General features: G+C 50.2%; 1 long non-coding RNA gene across 1 annotated transcript; it reads left to right on the plus strand.

The window, feature by feature from the left end:
- The first annotated feature begins 47 nt into the window (after nt 1-47).
- On the plus strand, nt 48-2,954 carry LOC118695523 (uncharacterized). Its single transcript, XR_004981535.2, has 3 exons — nt 48-69; nt 151-191; nt 273-2,954. It is a non-coding gene; the product is annotated as an uncharacterized LOC118695523 (long non-coding RNA).
- The last annotated feature ends 11,363 nt before the right edge of the window (nt 2,955-14,317 follow it).

Consider the following 14,317-nt stretch of genomic DNA (forward strand, 5'->3'; position numbering starts at 1 on the left):
TGCTTTTCTGCTTTGTTTCTTTGCAGGTGCTGTCGCTGCCTAGGCACGCCAAGGAACAGAGGAGGGCAGGTGAGTCGGAGTTTAGGCAGGCTGACCCATAGGTGAGCGTTACACAGCAGCATGCTAAGCGTGTCCCTTTTCTCTTTGCAGGTATCTTCCGGGCACCCTTCGGAGTCAAATCAAGATTTGAGGTGAGCCGGGGCAGTGGTGCAGAGGAGTCCCGGGGATTACTGTTTTTGAGGGCAATAGTCAGGTTTTCTGTTTTGCCTTAGGTACCCTGAGGAGGCTCGTAGCCCAAGCTTGGAAACGGCAGCACCGAGGCACACACGGAGAGCATCTCAACGTCCACGTCCGACCGAGGATGGATTTTGTCCGCTCCTCTTCCAAAAGCTAAGTGTCGGGGCCAGTGGTTGGGAGAAGGGGAATAGCATCACAGGAGGCAATTTGATGTCAGCTTAGCGGAGAGGTCTGTAGCGGGGCAGGCTCTCTGGAAGTAAAGGGAGAGGGTTTCCCCTCAGCCTCGCCAGAGCCTTTGCCGGGCAGGGCAGTTCCGACCCATCTCCACATCTTCGCGTACTTTGCGTCGTCCGCCTCCCTCGACTCGACGTCGTCAGGGATCTTTCCCCCGAGGAGCTCGCCTTCACGTCCGGAGCTACGGCCACGATCACCCGGCAGTCGGCTTCCTTCTCTAGGCTCGCCGAGCCTCTCGAGCATCCTCTTAACTGCTGTGGCACTAACTTCTTTTGACGAGTTCCGTTTCATCATCACGTGCTCTCGTCCTAGGGCTTCCTTTCCTTTGGCATCATCAGCCTCTGGCTCACCTTGCACTAGGAATCTCGGGTCCCTAAGGGGACAGTGCCAGGCAGTTGCGACTCATCTCTGTGTTATGTCATCTGTGTCTATGTTATGTTGTCCGTGTCTGTGTTATGTAGTCCGTGTCCGTCGTCTTCCACGTTATAGGCCCTTGTTACGTCTCGACGCTTTATCGGCACTATTCCGTGCCACGTAGGCCATATTCTAGTCACGTTCCTTTCCGGATATCCCTTATTCCGGCATCTTTACATTTTTACTCTTTGAGACAGGAATGTCTCAAAGGGACAAGATGTTCTCATCCGTCTTCCTTCTCGCTACCGGCTTTGGTAGTGCCTTTTTTTCCACGCCATTCTCTTGGACTTCCCGAGGGAGCGTCTTACACCCTCCTCACGTGACTGCAGGAGTTCTATAGGTTCCATCTTCTCAAAGGGTACAGGGTTCAAGAATTAATCTTCCAGAGAGCTATCTCAAGTCCTGGCTTACATTGCATGTACCTACGTTGGCTTATACTGTATGTACTTATATTGTGTGTGCCTATGCTGGTTTATACTGTATGTACTTGTACTGTATGTACTTATGCTGTGTGTACCTATGTTGGCTTATACTGTATGTACTTATATTGCGTGTGCCTATGCTGGTTTATACTGTATGTACTTATACTGTATGTACTTACACTGTGTGTGCCTATGCTGGTTTATACTGTATGTACTTACACTGTACCACTTATGCTTGGAGGTGCCCTGCCCTGGCATGTAGTCACAGTTAGGTAGAAGAGTTATAAAAACTTTACTGTTCATTTGTCTTTAATGGGGTTTTGGGTAGAAAATTTATTGGTCAGAGCAGGGACAAGTCCTAGCTGTCAGATAGCCACTCATTGACCGCTTCCTGTCGTCTCACAGGTCCCCGAGGCTACCGATTTCCCCAGAATCTACCATTTGACGTCAAGGAGCGGCAGCCAGAAGAAGCGTGGAACCGCGTTCTTCAGCGTCTCGAGTAAGGGCCACACCAAGCCCGTAAGTGGGAAGAGCGTGAGTGACAGCATGTGTCTGTCTGTGTGTGTGAGCGCATGGTGACTGGATTTAACCTTGTGTGTGTGACTTTTGCTTTTCAGGTTTTTCAACTCATTTTTAAATTTAGAATAAAAAATCCCCAGCCGGGGGGTTTTTTTTTTTTTCCCCCCCCCGGCTGGGTTTTTTTTTCCCGGGTCCCGGTCGGTCAGCGAGGCGACGTTCATCGCCAAAGTTTGGGCGCGGACCGTCCAGGGACCGGGGTTTTCGTCAGGCAGGAGGATTTTTTCGGGGGCTCCTGGGAACCAAGTTCCCGAGGAGGGGCGTGAGTGCGTGCCGGGGGTTAGCAGAGCGGTCGAGGTCCGATTTAGTGTGGGTTTGTGTGTAAGCTGAAGGAAGTGTGTGCGTGTTGAAGGGTTCTAGGGTTGTAACCTTGTATGACTTTTGCTTTTCAGGTTTTTCAACTCATTTTTAAATTTAGAATAAAAAATCCCCAGCCGGGGGGTTTTTTTTTTTTCCCCCCCGGCTGGGTTTTTTTTTCCCGGGTCCCGGTCGGTCAGCGAGGCGATGTTCATCGCCAAAGTTTGGGCGCGGACCGTCCAGGGACCGGGGTTTTGTCAGGCAGGAGGATATTTTTTGAGGCTCCCGGGAACCACGTTCCTGAGGAGCAATGATTGCTGGGATGTAATTTAGCAGTTGTGATGGCAGTGATGGTGAATTTGTGTGTAATGTGAAGGGGGTGTTAATGGTAGATGAGTGTTGTTGTTTTTTGTGTGCTTTTGTTGTTTTGGGTGTCCTGTAACAATAAATCAACCTGTAATGAAAATAGAAAAAGGTCATCATCACTTTGTGTTAATATGTGTATTGCTCTGTATTGCATTTGCATTAAATGCTGTATTTTGTTGTATTGCTCTGTATTGGTCTGTATTGCTCTGTATTGCATTTGCTTTAGCTGCTGCATTGCCCTGTATTGCTCTGTATTGCATTTGCTTTAGATGCTGCATTGCCCTGTATTGCTCTGTATGTAAACTAGACTTTTACCAGCGTGTCTATGGATTGTATCTGCACTTGCATTTGTATACACTGTTTCCATGTATTTTGCTGATGTATAAATAAAAACATTCTTTTAATAAAGTTGAGTCACCCTTAATAAAGATACCCCCTGCCCTTCCTTCCCCCACCCTGGCTCCTCTCTTTTTTTGGTGCGGTTTTGTCATTTCTTTCCACTGTATTCCTTCCTCTTGCTCCTTACTTTACTGTTCTATTTCTAACTTAACTTCCATCTATCTCTAACCCTTTGTTTCTGTTTTCTTTATCACTGTCAATCTCAGTCTTCTTGCTTCTTTTTCTCTCCGTGTTCTCCTTTTCCTGATTGTGGTTTTTTTTCCTCTTAGTCTTTTCCTTTTTCACCCCACCCCTCAGTTTTCACTTTCACTCTAATCCTAAGCACTTTCTTTTCCCTCTAAGTCCTGTCCTTCTTCAGTTCTCCCACCCTCCTTTTCCTGTCTCACTTTGTCTTCCTGTTTTATTTTCTTCTGTCTTCTTGTTGCTTCTCTGTCTTTTCCTTTCTGTCTCTTCTCCCTTTCTCCCTCTCTCTCTGTGTCCTCTCCCTCTCTCTCTGTCTCACTCTGTCTCTGTTCTCTCCTCTTCTTTCTCTGTCTTTGTCCCTGTTCTCTCCTCTTCTTTCTCTGTCTTTGTCCCTGTTCTCTCCTCTTCTCTCTCTGTCTTTTCCTCTCTCCTTCTGTTTTCCAAGTCTTTTCTGTCTCCCTTTTCTCTTTGTTTCTCTCTTTTCTCTCTGCTTCTCTCTCCCTTTTCTCTCTGCTTCTCTCTCTTTTCTCTTTTTGTTTCTCTGTCTTTTCTCCTTGCTTCTTTCTCTCTCTCTTTTCTCTCTCTTCTCTCTCCCTGCTTCTCTCTCTTTTCTCTCTCCTCTTTCTCTCTCCCTGCTTCTCTCTCTCTTTTCTCTCTCTTTCTCTCTCCCTGCTTCTCTCTCTTTTCTCTCTCCTCTTTCTCTCTCTCTCTGCTTCTCTCTCTTTTCTCCCTCCTTCTCTTGTTAAGTTTTGTTTTCCTTTCTAGCTTTAGTTTAAAAAAGCAGCAGTAGAAACTTTCAGGCTCCCTGGGAGTAAAAGAAACAAAATAATTTAAAAAAGCAAACCATTTACTCCCCGGGAGCCTGAAATTTCCTACTGCTGCACCGGACATATAGTTTTTCTTCTTTTTACTATATACAGTATAGAGGGATCCCACCTGTCACCCATCAATACTAATCACTAGTCCCCACCCACATACACACCCCATCCAGCCCCCACCCCATGCCACCCACCCATAGACAGTGCATTCACAGCGCCACCTGCCGTTTACTCCCAAGTACTGCATTCACAGCGCCACCTGGTGTTTGCCGGCCGGTACTGCACCCACAGCGCCACCTGGTGTTTGCCGGCCGGTACTGCACCCACAGCGCCACCTCGCGTTTGCCAGCCAGTACTGCACGCACAGCGCCCCCTGCCGTCTGCTTATCGGTACTGCACCCGCGGCACGCCCCCGATGACGTCATCAGCGCGACCCGCCCCAGAAAGGACCCCAGTGCACAGGCGTCCACGCCAGACACCCGATCGAAACAGCACCACCCACCCCGCGCCCCCCAGACCCCCGCGCGCGCCGCCACCGGCCCCCCGCGAACCGGAACGCCATTCCGGCCACGCACGACCCACAAAAACCCCGCAAAACCCCCCCGAAACCAAGAAAAAAATCCCGGTCCCGGCGGCCGCCATTTTGTCCCAAATGACGTCACCCGGCACGGCCGCCATTTTGTCCCCGTACACCACGTGACCCCCCCGCGCCCGCCATCTTGTTGCCATAAATGACGTCACCCCCGCGGCCGCCATTTTGCCATAAATGACATCACAGAGCACTCACCGCCATCTTGTCTCTCAGGTCACGTGACCCCTGGCGGCCGCCATCTTGCTTCCCACAGCACGTGACCCCCTGGGCGCCGCCATCTTCTACGGCACCACATGACCACTAGGAGGCCGCCATCTTGGATGACATCACAGGGTCCGCCATATTGGTTTATCCAATCAGGTGACCGCCGCCATGTTGGTCCCGGGTCACATGACTGCATGGGCGCCGCCATCTTGGTTCTCTGATCACGTGACCTACTGGGCGCCGCCATCTTGGATGACATCACAAGGGTGGCCATCTTGAACTTGAGTCACATGACACCATGGGAGCAGCCATCTTGGAACATCGATCACGTGACTGCATGGGCGCCGCCATCTTGTACGACACCACGTGACCACCAGAGGGCCGCCATCTTGGATGACATCACAAGGGCGGCCATCTTGGATCTGAGTCACATGACACCATGGGGGCAGCCATCTTGGCTCCCCAGTCACATGACCTCATGGGGCCCGCCATCTTGGTTCTGTACCACGTGACCGCATGGGCGCCGCCATCTTGATGACTCATCATGATGTCACGGCGGCCGCCATTTTCTAGGGTTGGGGTTAGGGGTTAGGGGTTAGGGGTTAGGGGTTAGGGGTTAGGGGTTAGGGGTTAGGGGTTAGGGGTTAGGGTTAGGGGTTAGGGTTAGGGTTAGGGTTAGGGTTAGGGTTAGGGTTAGGGTTAGGGTTAGGGTTAGGGTTAGGGTTAGGGTTAGGGTTAGGGTTAGGGTTAGGGTTAGGGTTAGGGTTAGGGTTAGGGTTAGGGTTAGGGTTAGGGTTAGGGTTAGGGTTAGGGTTAGGGTTAGGGTTAGGGTTAGGGTTAGGGTTAGGGTTAGGGTTAGGGTTAGGGTTAGGGTTAGGGTTAGGGTTAGGGTTAGGGTTAGGGTTAGGGTTAGGGTTAGGGTTAGGGTTAGGGTTAGGGTTAGGGTTAGGGTTAGGGTTAGGGTTAGGGTTAGGGTTAGGGTTAGGGTTAGGGTTAGGGTTAGGGTTAGGGTTAGGGTTAGGGTTAGGGTTAGGGTTAGGGTTAGGGTTAGGGTTAGGGTTAGGGTTAGGGTTAGGGTTAGGGTTAGGGTTAGGGTTAGGGTTAGGGTTAGGGTTAGGGTTAGGGTTAGGGTTAGGGTTAGGGTTAGGGTTAGGGTTAGGGTTAGGGTTAGGGTTAGGGTTAGGGTTAGGGTTAGGGTTAGGGTTAGGGTTAGGGTTAGGGTTAGGGTTAGGGTTAGGGTTAGGGTTAGGGTTAGGGTTAGGGTTAGGGTTAGGGTTAGGGTTAGGGTTAGGGTTAGGGTTAGGGTTAGGGTTAGGGTTAGGGTTAGGGTTAGGGTTAGGGTTAGGGTTAGGGTTAGGGTTAGGGTTAGGGTTAGGGTTAGGGTTAGGGTTAGGGTTAGGGTTAGGGTTAGGGTTAGGGTTAGGGTTAGGGTTAGGGTTAGGGTTAGGGTTAGGGTTAGGGTTAGGGTTAGGGTTAGGGTTAGGGTTAGGGTTAGGGTTAGGGTTAGGGTTAGGGTTAGGGTTAGGGTTAGGGTTAGGGTTAGGGTTAGGGTTAGGGTTAGGGTTAGGGTTAGGGTTAGGGTTAGGGTTAGGGTTAGGGTTAGGGTTAGGGTTAGGGTTAGGGTTAGGGTTAGGGTTAGGGTTAGGGTTAGGGTTAGGGTTAGGGTTAGGGTTAGGGTTAGGGTTAGGGTTAGGGTTAGGGTTAGGGTTAGGGTTAGGGTTAGGGTTAGGGTTAGGGTTAGGGTTAGGGTTAGGGTTAGGGTTAGGGTTAGGGTTAGGGTTAGGGTTAGGGTTAGGGTTAGGGTTAGGGTTAGGGTTAGGGTTAGGGTTAGGGTTAGGGTTAGGGTTAGGGTTAGGGTTAGGGTTAGGGTTAGGGTTAGGGTTAGGGTTAGGGTTAGGGTTAGGGTTAGGGTTAGGGTTAGGGTTAGGGTTAGGGTTAGGGTTAGGGTTAGGGTTAGGGTTAGGGTTAGGGTTAGGGTTAGGGTTAGGGTTAGGGTTAGGGTTAGGGTTAGGGTTAGGGTTAGGGTTAGGGTTAGGGTTAGGGTTAGGGTTAGGGTTAGGGTTAGGGTTAGGGTTAGGGTTAGGGTTAGGGTTAGGGTTAGGGTTAGGGTTAGGGTTAGGGTTAGGGTTAGGGTTAGGGTTAGGGTTAGGGTTAGGGTTAGGGTTAGGGTTAGGGTTAGGGTTAGGGTTAGGGTTAGGGTTAGGGTTAGGGTTAGGGTTAGGGTTAGGGTTAGGGTTAGGGTTAGGGTTAGGGTTAGGGTTAGGGTTAGGGTTAGGGTTAGGGTTAGGGTTAGGGTTAGGGTTAGGGTTAGGGTTAGGGTTAGGGTTAGGGTTAGGGTTAGGGTTAGGGTTAGGGTTAGGGTTAGGGTTAGGGTTAGGGTTAGGGTTAGGGTTAGGGTTAGGGTTAGGGTTAGGGTTAGGGTTAGGGTTAGGGTTAGGGTTAGGGTTAGGGTTAGGGTTAGGGTTAGGGTTAGGGTTAGGGTTAGGGTTAGGGTTAGGGTTAGGGTTAGGGTTAGGGTTAGGGTTAGGGTTAGGGTTAGGGTTAGGGTTAGGGTTAGGGTTAGGGTTAGGGTTAGGGTTAGGGTTAGGGTTAGGGTTAGGGTTAGGGTTAGGGTTAGGGTTAGGGTTAGGGTTAGGGTTAGGGTTAGGGTTAGGGTTAGGGTTAGGGTTAGGGTTAGGGTTAGGGTTAGGGTTAGGGTTAGGGTTAGGGTTAGGGTTAGGGTTAGGGTTAGGGTTAGGGTTAGGGTTAGGGTTAGGGTTAGGGTTAGGGTTAGGGTTAGGGTTAGGGTTAGGGTTAGGGTTAGGGTTAGGGTTAGGGTTAGGGTTAGGGTTAGGGTTAGGGTTAGGGTTAGGGTTAGGGTTAGGGTTAGGGTTAGGGTTAGGGTTAGGGTTAGGGTTAGGGTTAGGGTTAGGGTTAGGGTTAGGGTTAGGGTTAGGGTTAGGGTTAGGGTTAGGGTTAGGGTTAGGGTTAGGGTTAGGGTTAGGGTTAGGGTTAGGGTTAGGGTTAGGGTTAGGGTTAGGGTTAGGGTTAGGGTTAGGGTTAGGGTTAGGGTTAGGGTTAGGGTTAGGGTTAGGGTTAGGTTAGGGTTAGGGTTAGGGTTAGGGTTAGGGTTAGGGTTAGGGTTAGGGTTAGGGTTAGGGTTAGGGTTAGGGTTAGGGTTAGGGTTAGGGTTAGGGTTAGGGTTAGGGTTAGGGTTAGGGTTAGGGTTAGGGTTAGGGTTAGGGTTAGGGTTAGGGTTAGGGTTAGGGTTAGGGTTAGGGTTAGGGTTAGGGTTAGGGTTAGGGTTAGGGTTAGGGTTAGGGTTAGGGTTAGGGTTAGGGTTAGGGTTAGGGTTAGGGTTAGGGTTAGGGTTAGGGTTAGGGTTAGGGTTAGGGTTAGGGTTAGGGTTAGGGTTAGGGTTAGGGTTAGGGTTAGGGTTAGGGTTAGGGTTAGGGTTAGGGTTAGGGTTAGGGTTAGGGTTAGGGTTAGGGTTAGGGTTAGGGTTAGGGTTAGGGTTAGGGTTAGGGTTAGGGTTAGGGTTAGGGTTAGGGTTAGGGTTAGGGTTAGGGTTAGGGTTAGGGTTAGGGTTAGGGTTAGGGTTAGGGTTAGGGTTAGGGTTAGGGTTAGGGTTAGGGTTAGGGTTAGGGTTAGGGTTAGGGTTAGGGTTAGGGTTAGGGTTAGGGTTAGGGTTAGGGTTAGGGTTAGGGTTAGGGTTAGGGTTAGGGTTAGGGTTAGGGTTAGGGTTAGGGTTAGGGTTAGGGTTAGGGTTAGGGTTAGGGTTAGGGTTAGGGTTAGGGTTAGGGTTAGGGTTAGGGTTAGGGTTAGGGTTAGGGTTAGGGTTAGGGTTAGGGTTAGGGTTAGGGTTAGGGTTAGGGTTAGGGTTAGGGTTAGGGTTAGGGTTAGGGTTAGGGTTAGGGTTAGGGTTAGGGTTAGGGTTAGGGTTAGGGTTAGGGTTAGGGTTAGGGTTAGGGTTAGGGTTAGGGTTAGGGTTAGGGTTAGGGTTAGGGTTAGGGTTAGGGTTAGGGTTAGGGTTAGGGTTAGGGTTAGGGTTAGGGTTAGGGTTAGGGTTAGGGTTAGGGTTAGGGTTAGGGTTAGGGTTAGGGTTAGGGTTAGGGTTAGGGTTAGGGTTAGGGTTAGGGTTAGGGTTAGGGTTAGGGTTAGGGTTAGGGTTAGGGTTAGGGTTAGGGTTAGGGTTAGGGTTAGGGTTAGGGTTAGGGTTAGGGTTAGGGTTAGGGTTAGGGTTAGGGTTAGGGTTAGGGTTAGGGTTAGGGTTAGGGTTAGGGTTAGGGTTAGGGTTAGGGTTAGGGTTAGGGTTAGGGTTAGGGTTAGGGTTAGGGTTAGGGTTAGGGTTAGGGTTAGGGTTAGGGTTAGGGTTAGGGTTAGGGTTAGGGTTAGGGTTAGGGTTAGGGTTAGGGTTAGGGTTAGGGTTAGGGTTAGGGTTAGGGTTAGGGTTAGGGTTAGGGTTAGGGTTAGGGTTAGGGTTAGGGTTAGGGTTAGGGTTAGGGTTAGGGTTAGGGTTAGGGTTAGGGTTAGGGTTAGGGTTAGGGTTAGGGTTAGGGTTAGGGTTAGGGTTAGGGTTAGGGTTAGGGTTAGGGTTAGGGTTAGGGTTAGGGTTAGGGTTAGGGTTAGGGTTAGGGTTAGGGTTAGGGTTAGGGTTAGGGTTAGGGTTAGGGTTAGGGTTAGGGTTAGGGTTAGGGTTAGGGTTAGGGTTAGGGTTAGGGTTAGGGTTAGGGTTAGGGTTAGGGTTAGGGTTAGGGTTAGGGTTAGGGTTAGGGTTAGGGTTAGGGTTAGGGTTAGGGTTAGGGTTAGGGTTAGGGTTAGGGTTAGGGTTAGGGTTAGGGTTAGGGTTAGGGTTAGGGTTAGGGTTAGGGTTAGGGTTAGGGTTAGGGTTAGGGTTAGGGTTAGGGTTAGGGTTAGGGTTAGGGTTAGGGTTAGGGTTAGGGTTAGGGTTAGGGTTAGGGTTAGGGTTAGGGTTAGGGTTAGGGTTAGGGTTAGGGTTAGGGTTAGGGTTAGGGTTAGGGTTAGGGTTAGGGTTAGGGTTAGGGTTAGGGTTAGGGTTAGGGTTAGGGTTAGGGTTAGGGTTAGGGTTAGGGTTAGGGTTAGGGTTAGGGTTAGGGTTAGGGTTAGGGTTAGGGTTAGGGTTAGGGTTAGGGTTAGGGTTAGGGTTAGGGTTAGGGTTAGGGTTAGGGTTAGGGTTAGGGTTAGGGTTAGGGTTAGGGTTAGGGTTAGGGTTAGGGTTAGGGTTAGGGTTAGGGTTAGGGTTAGGGTTAGGGTTAGGGTTAGGGTTAGGGTTAGGGTTAGGGTTAGGGTTAGGGTTAGGGTTAGGGTTAGGGTTAGGGTTAGGGTTAGGGTTAGGGTTAGGGTTAGGGTTAGGGTTAGGGTTAGGGTTAGGGTTAGGGTTAGGGTTAGGGTTAGGGTTAGGGTTAGGGTTAGGGTTAGGGTTAGGGTTAGGGTTAGGGTTAGGGTTAGGGTTAGGGTTAGGGTTAGGGTTAGGGTTAGGGTTAGGGTTAGGGTTAGGGTTAGGGTTAGGGTTAGGGTTAGGGTTAGGGTTAGGGTTAGGGTTAGGGTTAGGGTTAGGGTTAGGGTTAGGGTTAGGGTTAGGGTTAGGGTTAGGGTTAGGGTTAGGGTTAGGGTTAGGGTTAGGGTTAGGGTTAGGGTTAGGGTTAGGGTTAGGGTTAGGGTTAGGGTTAGGGTTAGGGTTAGGGTTAGGGTTAGGGTTAGGGTTAGGGTTAGGGTTAGGGTTAGGGTTAGGGTTAGGGTTAGGGTTAGGGTTAGGGTTAGGGTTAGGGTTAGGGTTAGGGTTAGGGTTAGGGTTAGGGTTAGGGTTAGGGTTAGGGTTAGGGTTAGGGTTAGGGTTAGGGTTAGGGTTAGGGTTAGGGTTAGGGTTAGGGTTAGGGTTAGGGTTAGGGTTAGGGTTAGGGTTAGGGTTAGGGTTAGGGTTAGGGTTAGGGTTAGGGTTAGGGTTAGGGTTAGGGTTAGGGTTAGGGTTAGGGTTAGGGTTAGGGTTAGGGTTAGGGTTAGGGTTAGGGTTAGGGTTAGGGTTAGGGTTAGGGTTAGGGTTAGGGTTAGGGTTAGGGTTAGGGTTAGGGTTAGGGTTAGGGTTAGGGTTAGGGTTAGGGTTAGGGTTAGGGTTAGGGTTAGGGTTAGGGTTAGGGTTAGGGTTAGGGTTAGGGTTAGGGTTAGGGTTAGGGTTAGGGTTAGGGTTAGGGTTAGGGTTAGGGTTAGGGTTAGGGTTAGGGTTAGGGTTAGGGTTAGGGTTAGGGTTAGGGTTAGGGTTAGGGTTAGGGTTAGGGTTAGGGTTAGGGTTAGGGTTAGGGTTAGGGTTAGGGTTAGGGTTAGGGTTAGGGTTAGGGTTAGGGTTAGGGTTAGGGTTAGGGTTAGGGTTAGGGTTAGGGTTAGGGTTAGGGTTAGGGTTAGGGTTAGGGTTAGGGTTAGGGTTAGGGTTAGGGTTAGGGTTAGGGTTAGGGTTAGGGTTAGGGTTAGGGTTAGGGTTAGGGTTAGGGTTAGGGTTAGGGTTAGGGTTAGGGTTAGGGTTAGGGTTAGGGTTAGGGTTAGGGTTAGGGTTAGGGTTAGGGTTAGGGTTAGGGTTAGGGTTAGGGTTAGGGTTAGGGTTAGGGTTAGGGTTAGGGTTAGGGTTAGGGTTAGGGTTAGGGTTAGGGTTAGGGTTAGGGTTAGGGTTAGGGTTAGGGTTAGGGTTAGGGTTAGGGTTAGGGTTAGGGTTAGGGTTAGGGTTAGGGTTAGGGTTAGGGTTAGGGTTAGGGTTAGGGTTAGGGTTAGGGTTAGGGTTAGGGTTAGGGTTAGGGTTAGGGTTAGGGTTAGGGTTAGGGTTAGGGTTAGGGTTAGGGTTAGGGTTAGGGTTAGGGTTAGGGTTAGGGTTAGGGTTAGGGTTAGGGTTAGGGTTAGGGTTAGGGTTAGGGTTAGGGTTAGGGTTAGGGTTAGGGTTAGGGTTAGGGTTAGGGTTAGGGTTAGGGTTAGGGTTAGGGTTAGGGTTAGGGTTAGGGTTAGGGTTAGGGTTAGGGTTAGGGTTAGGGTTAGGGTTAGGGTTAGGGTTAGGGTTAGGGTTAGGGTTAGGGTTAGGGTTAGGGTTAGGGTTAGGGTAGGGTTAGGGTTAGGGTTAGGGTTAGGGTTAGGGTTAGGGTTAGGGTTAGGGTTAGGGTTAGGGTTAGGGTTAGGGTTAGGGTTAGGGTTAGGGTTAGGGTTAGGGTTAGGGTTAGGGTTAGGGTTAGGGTTAGGGTTAGGGTTAGGGTTAGGGTTAGGGTTAGGGTTAGGGTTAGGGTTAGGGTTAGGGTTAGGGTTAGGGTTAGGGTTAGGGTTAGGGTTAGGGTTAGGGTTAGGGTTAGGGTTAGGGTTAGGGTTAGGGTTAGGGTTAGGGTTAGGGTTAGGGTTAGGGTTAGGGTTAGGGTTAGGGTTAGGGTTAGGGTTAGGGTTAGGGTTAGGGTTAGGGTTAGGGTTAGGGTTAGGGTTAGGGTTAGGGTTAGGGTTAGGGTTAGGGTTAGGGTTAGGGTTAGGGTTAGGGTTAGGGTTAGGGTTAGGGTTAGGGTTAGGGTTAGGGTTAGGGTTAGGGTTAGGGTTAGGGTTAGGGTTAGGGTTAGGGTTAGGGTTAGGGTTAGGGTTAGGGTTAGGGTTAGGGTTAGGGTTAGGGTTAGGGTTAGGGTTAGGGTTAGGGTTAGGGTTAGGGTTAGGGTTAGGGTTAGGGTTAGGGTTAGGGTTAGGGTTAGGGTTAGGGTTAGGGTTAGGGTTAGGGTTAGGGTTAGGGTTAGGGTTAGGGTTAGGGTTAGGGTTAGGGTTAGGGTTAGGGTTAGGGTTAGGGTTAGGGTTAGGGTTAGGGTTAGGGTTAGGGTTAGGGTTAGGGTTAGGGTTAGGGTTAGGGTTAGGGTTAGGGTTAGGGTTAGGGTTAGGGTTAGGGTTAGGGTTAGGGTTAGGGTTAGGGTTAGGGTTAGGGTTAGGGTTAGGGTTAGGGTTAGGGTTAGGGTTAGGGTTAGGGTTAGGGTTAGGGTTAGGGTTAGGGTTAGGGTTAGGGTTAGGGTTAGGGTTAGGGTTAGGGTTAGGGTTAGGGTTAGGGTTAGGGTTAGGGTTAGGGTTAGGGTTAGGGTTAGGGTTAGGGTTAGGGTTAGGGTTAGGGTTAGGGTTAGGGTTAGGGTTAGGGTTAGGGTTAGGGTTAGGGTTAGGGTTAGGGTTAGGGTTAGGGTTAGGGTTAGGGTTAGGGTTAGGGTTAGGGTTAGGGTTAGGGTTAGGGTTAGGGTTAGGGTTAGGGTTAGGGTTAGGGTTAGGGTTAGGGTTAGGGTTAGGGTTAGGGTTAGGGTTAGGGTTAGGGTTAGGGTTAGGGTTAGGGTTAGGGTTAGGGTTAGGGTTAGGGTTAGGGTTAGGGTTAGGGTTAGGGTTAGGGTTAGGGTTAGGGTTAGGGTTAGGGTTAGGGTTAGGGTTAGGGTTAGGGTTAGGGTTAGGGTTAGGGTTAGGGTTAGGGTTAGGGTTAGGGTTAGGGTTAGGGTTAGGGTTAGGGTTAGGGTTAGGGTTAGGGTTAGGGTTAGGGTTAGGGTTAGGGTTAGGGTTAGGGTTAGGGTTAGGGTTAGGGTTAGGGTTAGGGTTAGGGTTAGGGTTAGGGTTAGGGTTAGGGTTAGGGTTAGGGTTAGGGTTAGGGTTAGGGTTAGGGTTAGGGTTAGGGTTAGGGTTAGGGTTAGGGTTAGGGTTAGGGTTAGGGTTAGGGTTAGGGTTAGGGTTAGGGTTAGGGTTAGGGTTAGGGTTAGGGTTAGGGTTAGGGTTAGGGTTCGGGTTAGGGTTAGGGTTAGGGTTAGGGTTAGGGTTAGGGTTAGGGTTAGGGTTAGGGTTAGGGTTAGGGTTAGGGTTAGGGTTAGGGTTAGGGTTAGGGTTAGGGTTAGGGTTAGGGTTAGGGTTAGGGTTAGGGTTAGGGTTAGGGTTAGGGTTAGGGTTAGGGTTAGGGTTAGGGTTAGGGTTAGGGTTAGGGTTAGGGTTAGGGTTAGGGTTAGGGTTAGGGTTAGGGTTAGGGTTAGGGTTAGGGTTAGGGTTAGGGTTAGGGTTAGGGTTAGGGTTAGGGTTAGGGTTAGGGTTAGGGTTAGGGTTAGGGTTAGGGTTAGGGTTAGGGTTAGGGTTAGGGTTAGGGTTAGGGTTAGGGTTAGGGTTAGGGTTAGGGTTAGGGTTAGGGTTAGGGTTAGGGTTAGGGTTAGGGTTAGGGTTAGGGTTAGGGTTAGGGTTAGGGTTAGGGTTAGGGTTAGGGTTAGGGTTAGGGTTAGGGTTAGGGTTAGGGTTAGGGTTAGGGTTAGGGTTAGGGTTAGGGTTAGGGTTAGGGTTAGGGTTAGGGTTAGGGTTAGGGTTAGGGTTAGGGTTAGGGTTAGGGTTAGGGTTAGGGTTAGGGTTAGGGTTAGGGTTAGGGTTAGGGTTAGGGTTAGGGTTAGGGTTAGGGTTAGGGTTAGGGTTAGGGTTAGGGTTAGGGTTAGGGTTAGGGTTAGGGTTAGGGTTAGGGTTAGGGTTAGGGTTAGGGTTAGGGTTAGGGTTAGGGTTAGGGTTAGGGTTAGGGTTAGGGTTAGGGTTAGGGTTAGGGTTAGGGTTAGGGTTAGGGTTAGGGTTAGGGTTAGGGTTAG

Source organism: Molothrus ater, chromosome 24 (genome assembly GCF_012460135.2).
Source record: "Molothrus ater isolate BHLD 08-10-18 breed brown headed cowbird chromosome 24, BPBGC_Mater_1.1, whole genome shotgun sequence".
Classification (NCBI taxonomy): domain Eukaryota; kingdom Metazoa; phylum Chordata; class Aves; order Passeriformes; family Icteridae; genus Molothrus; species Molothrus ater.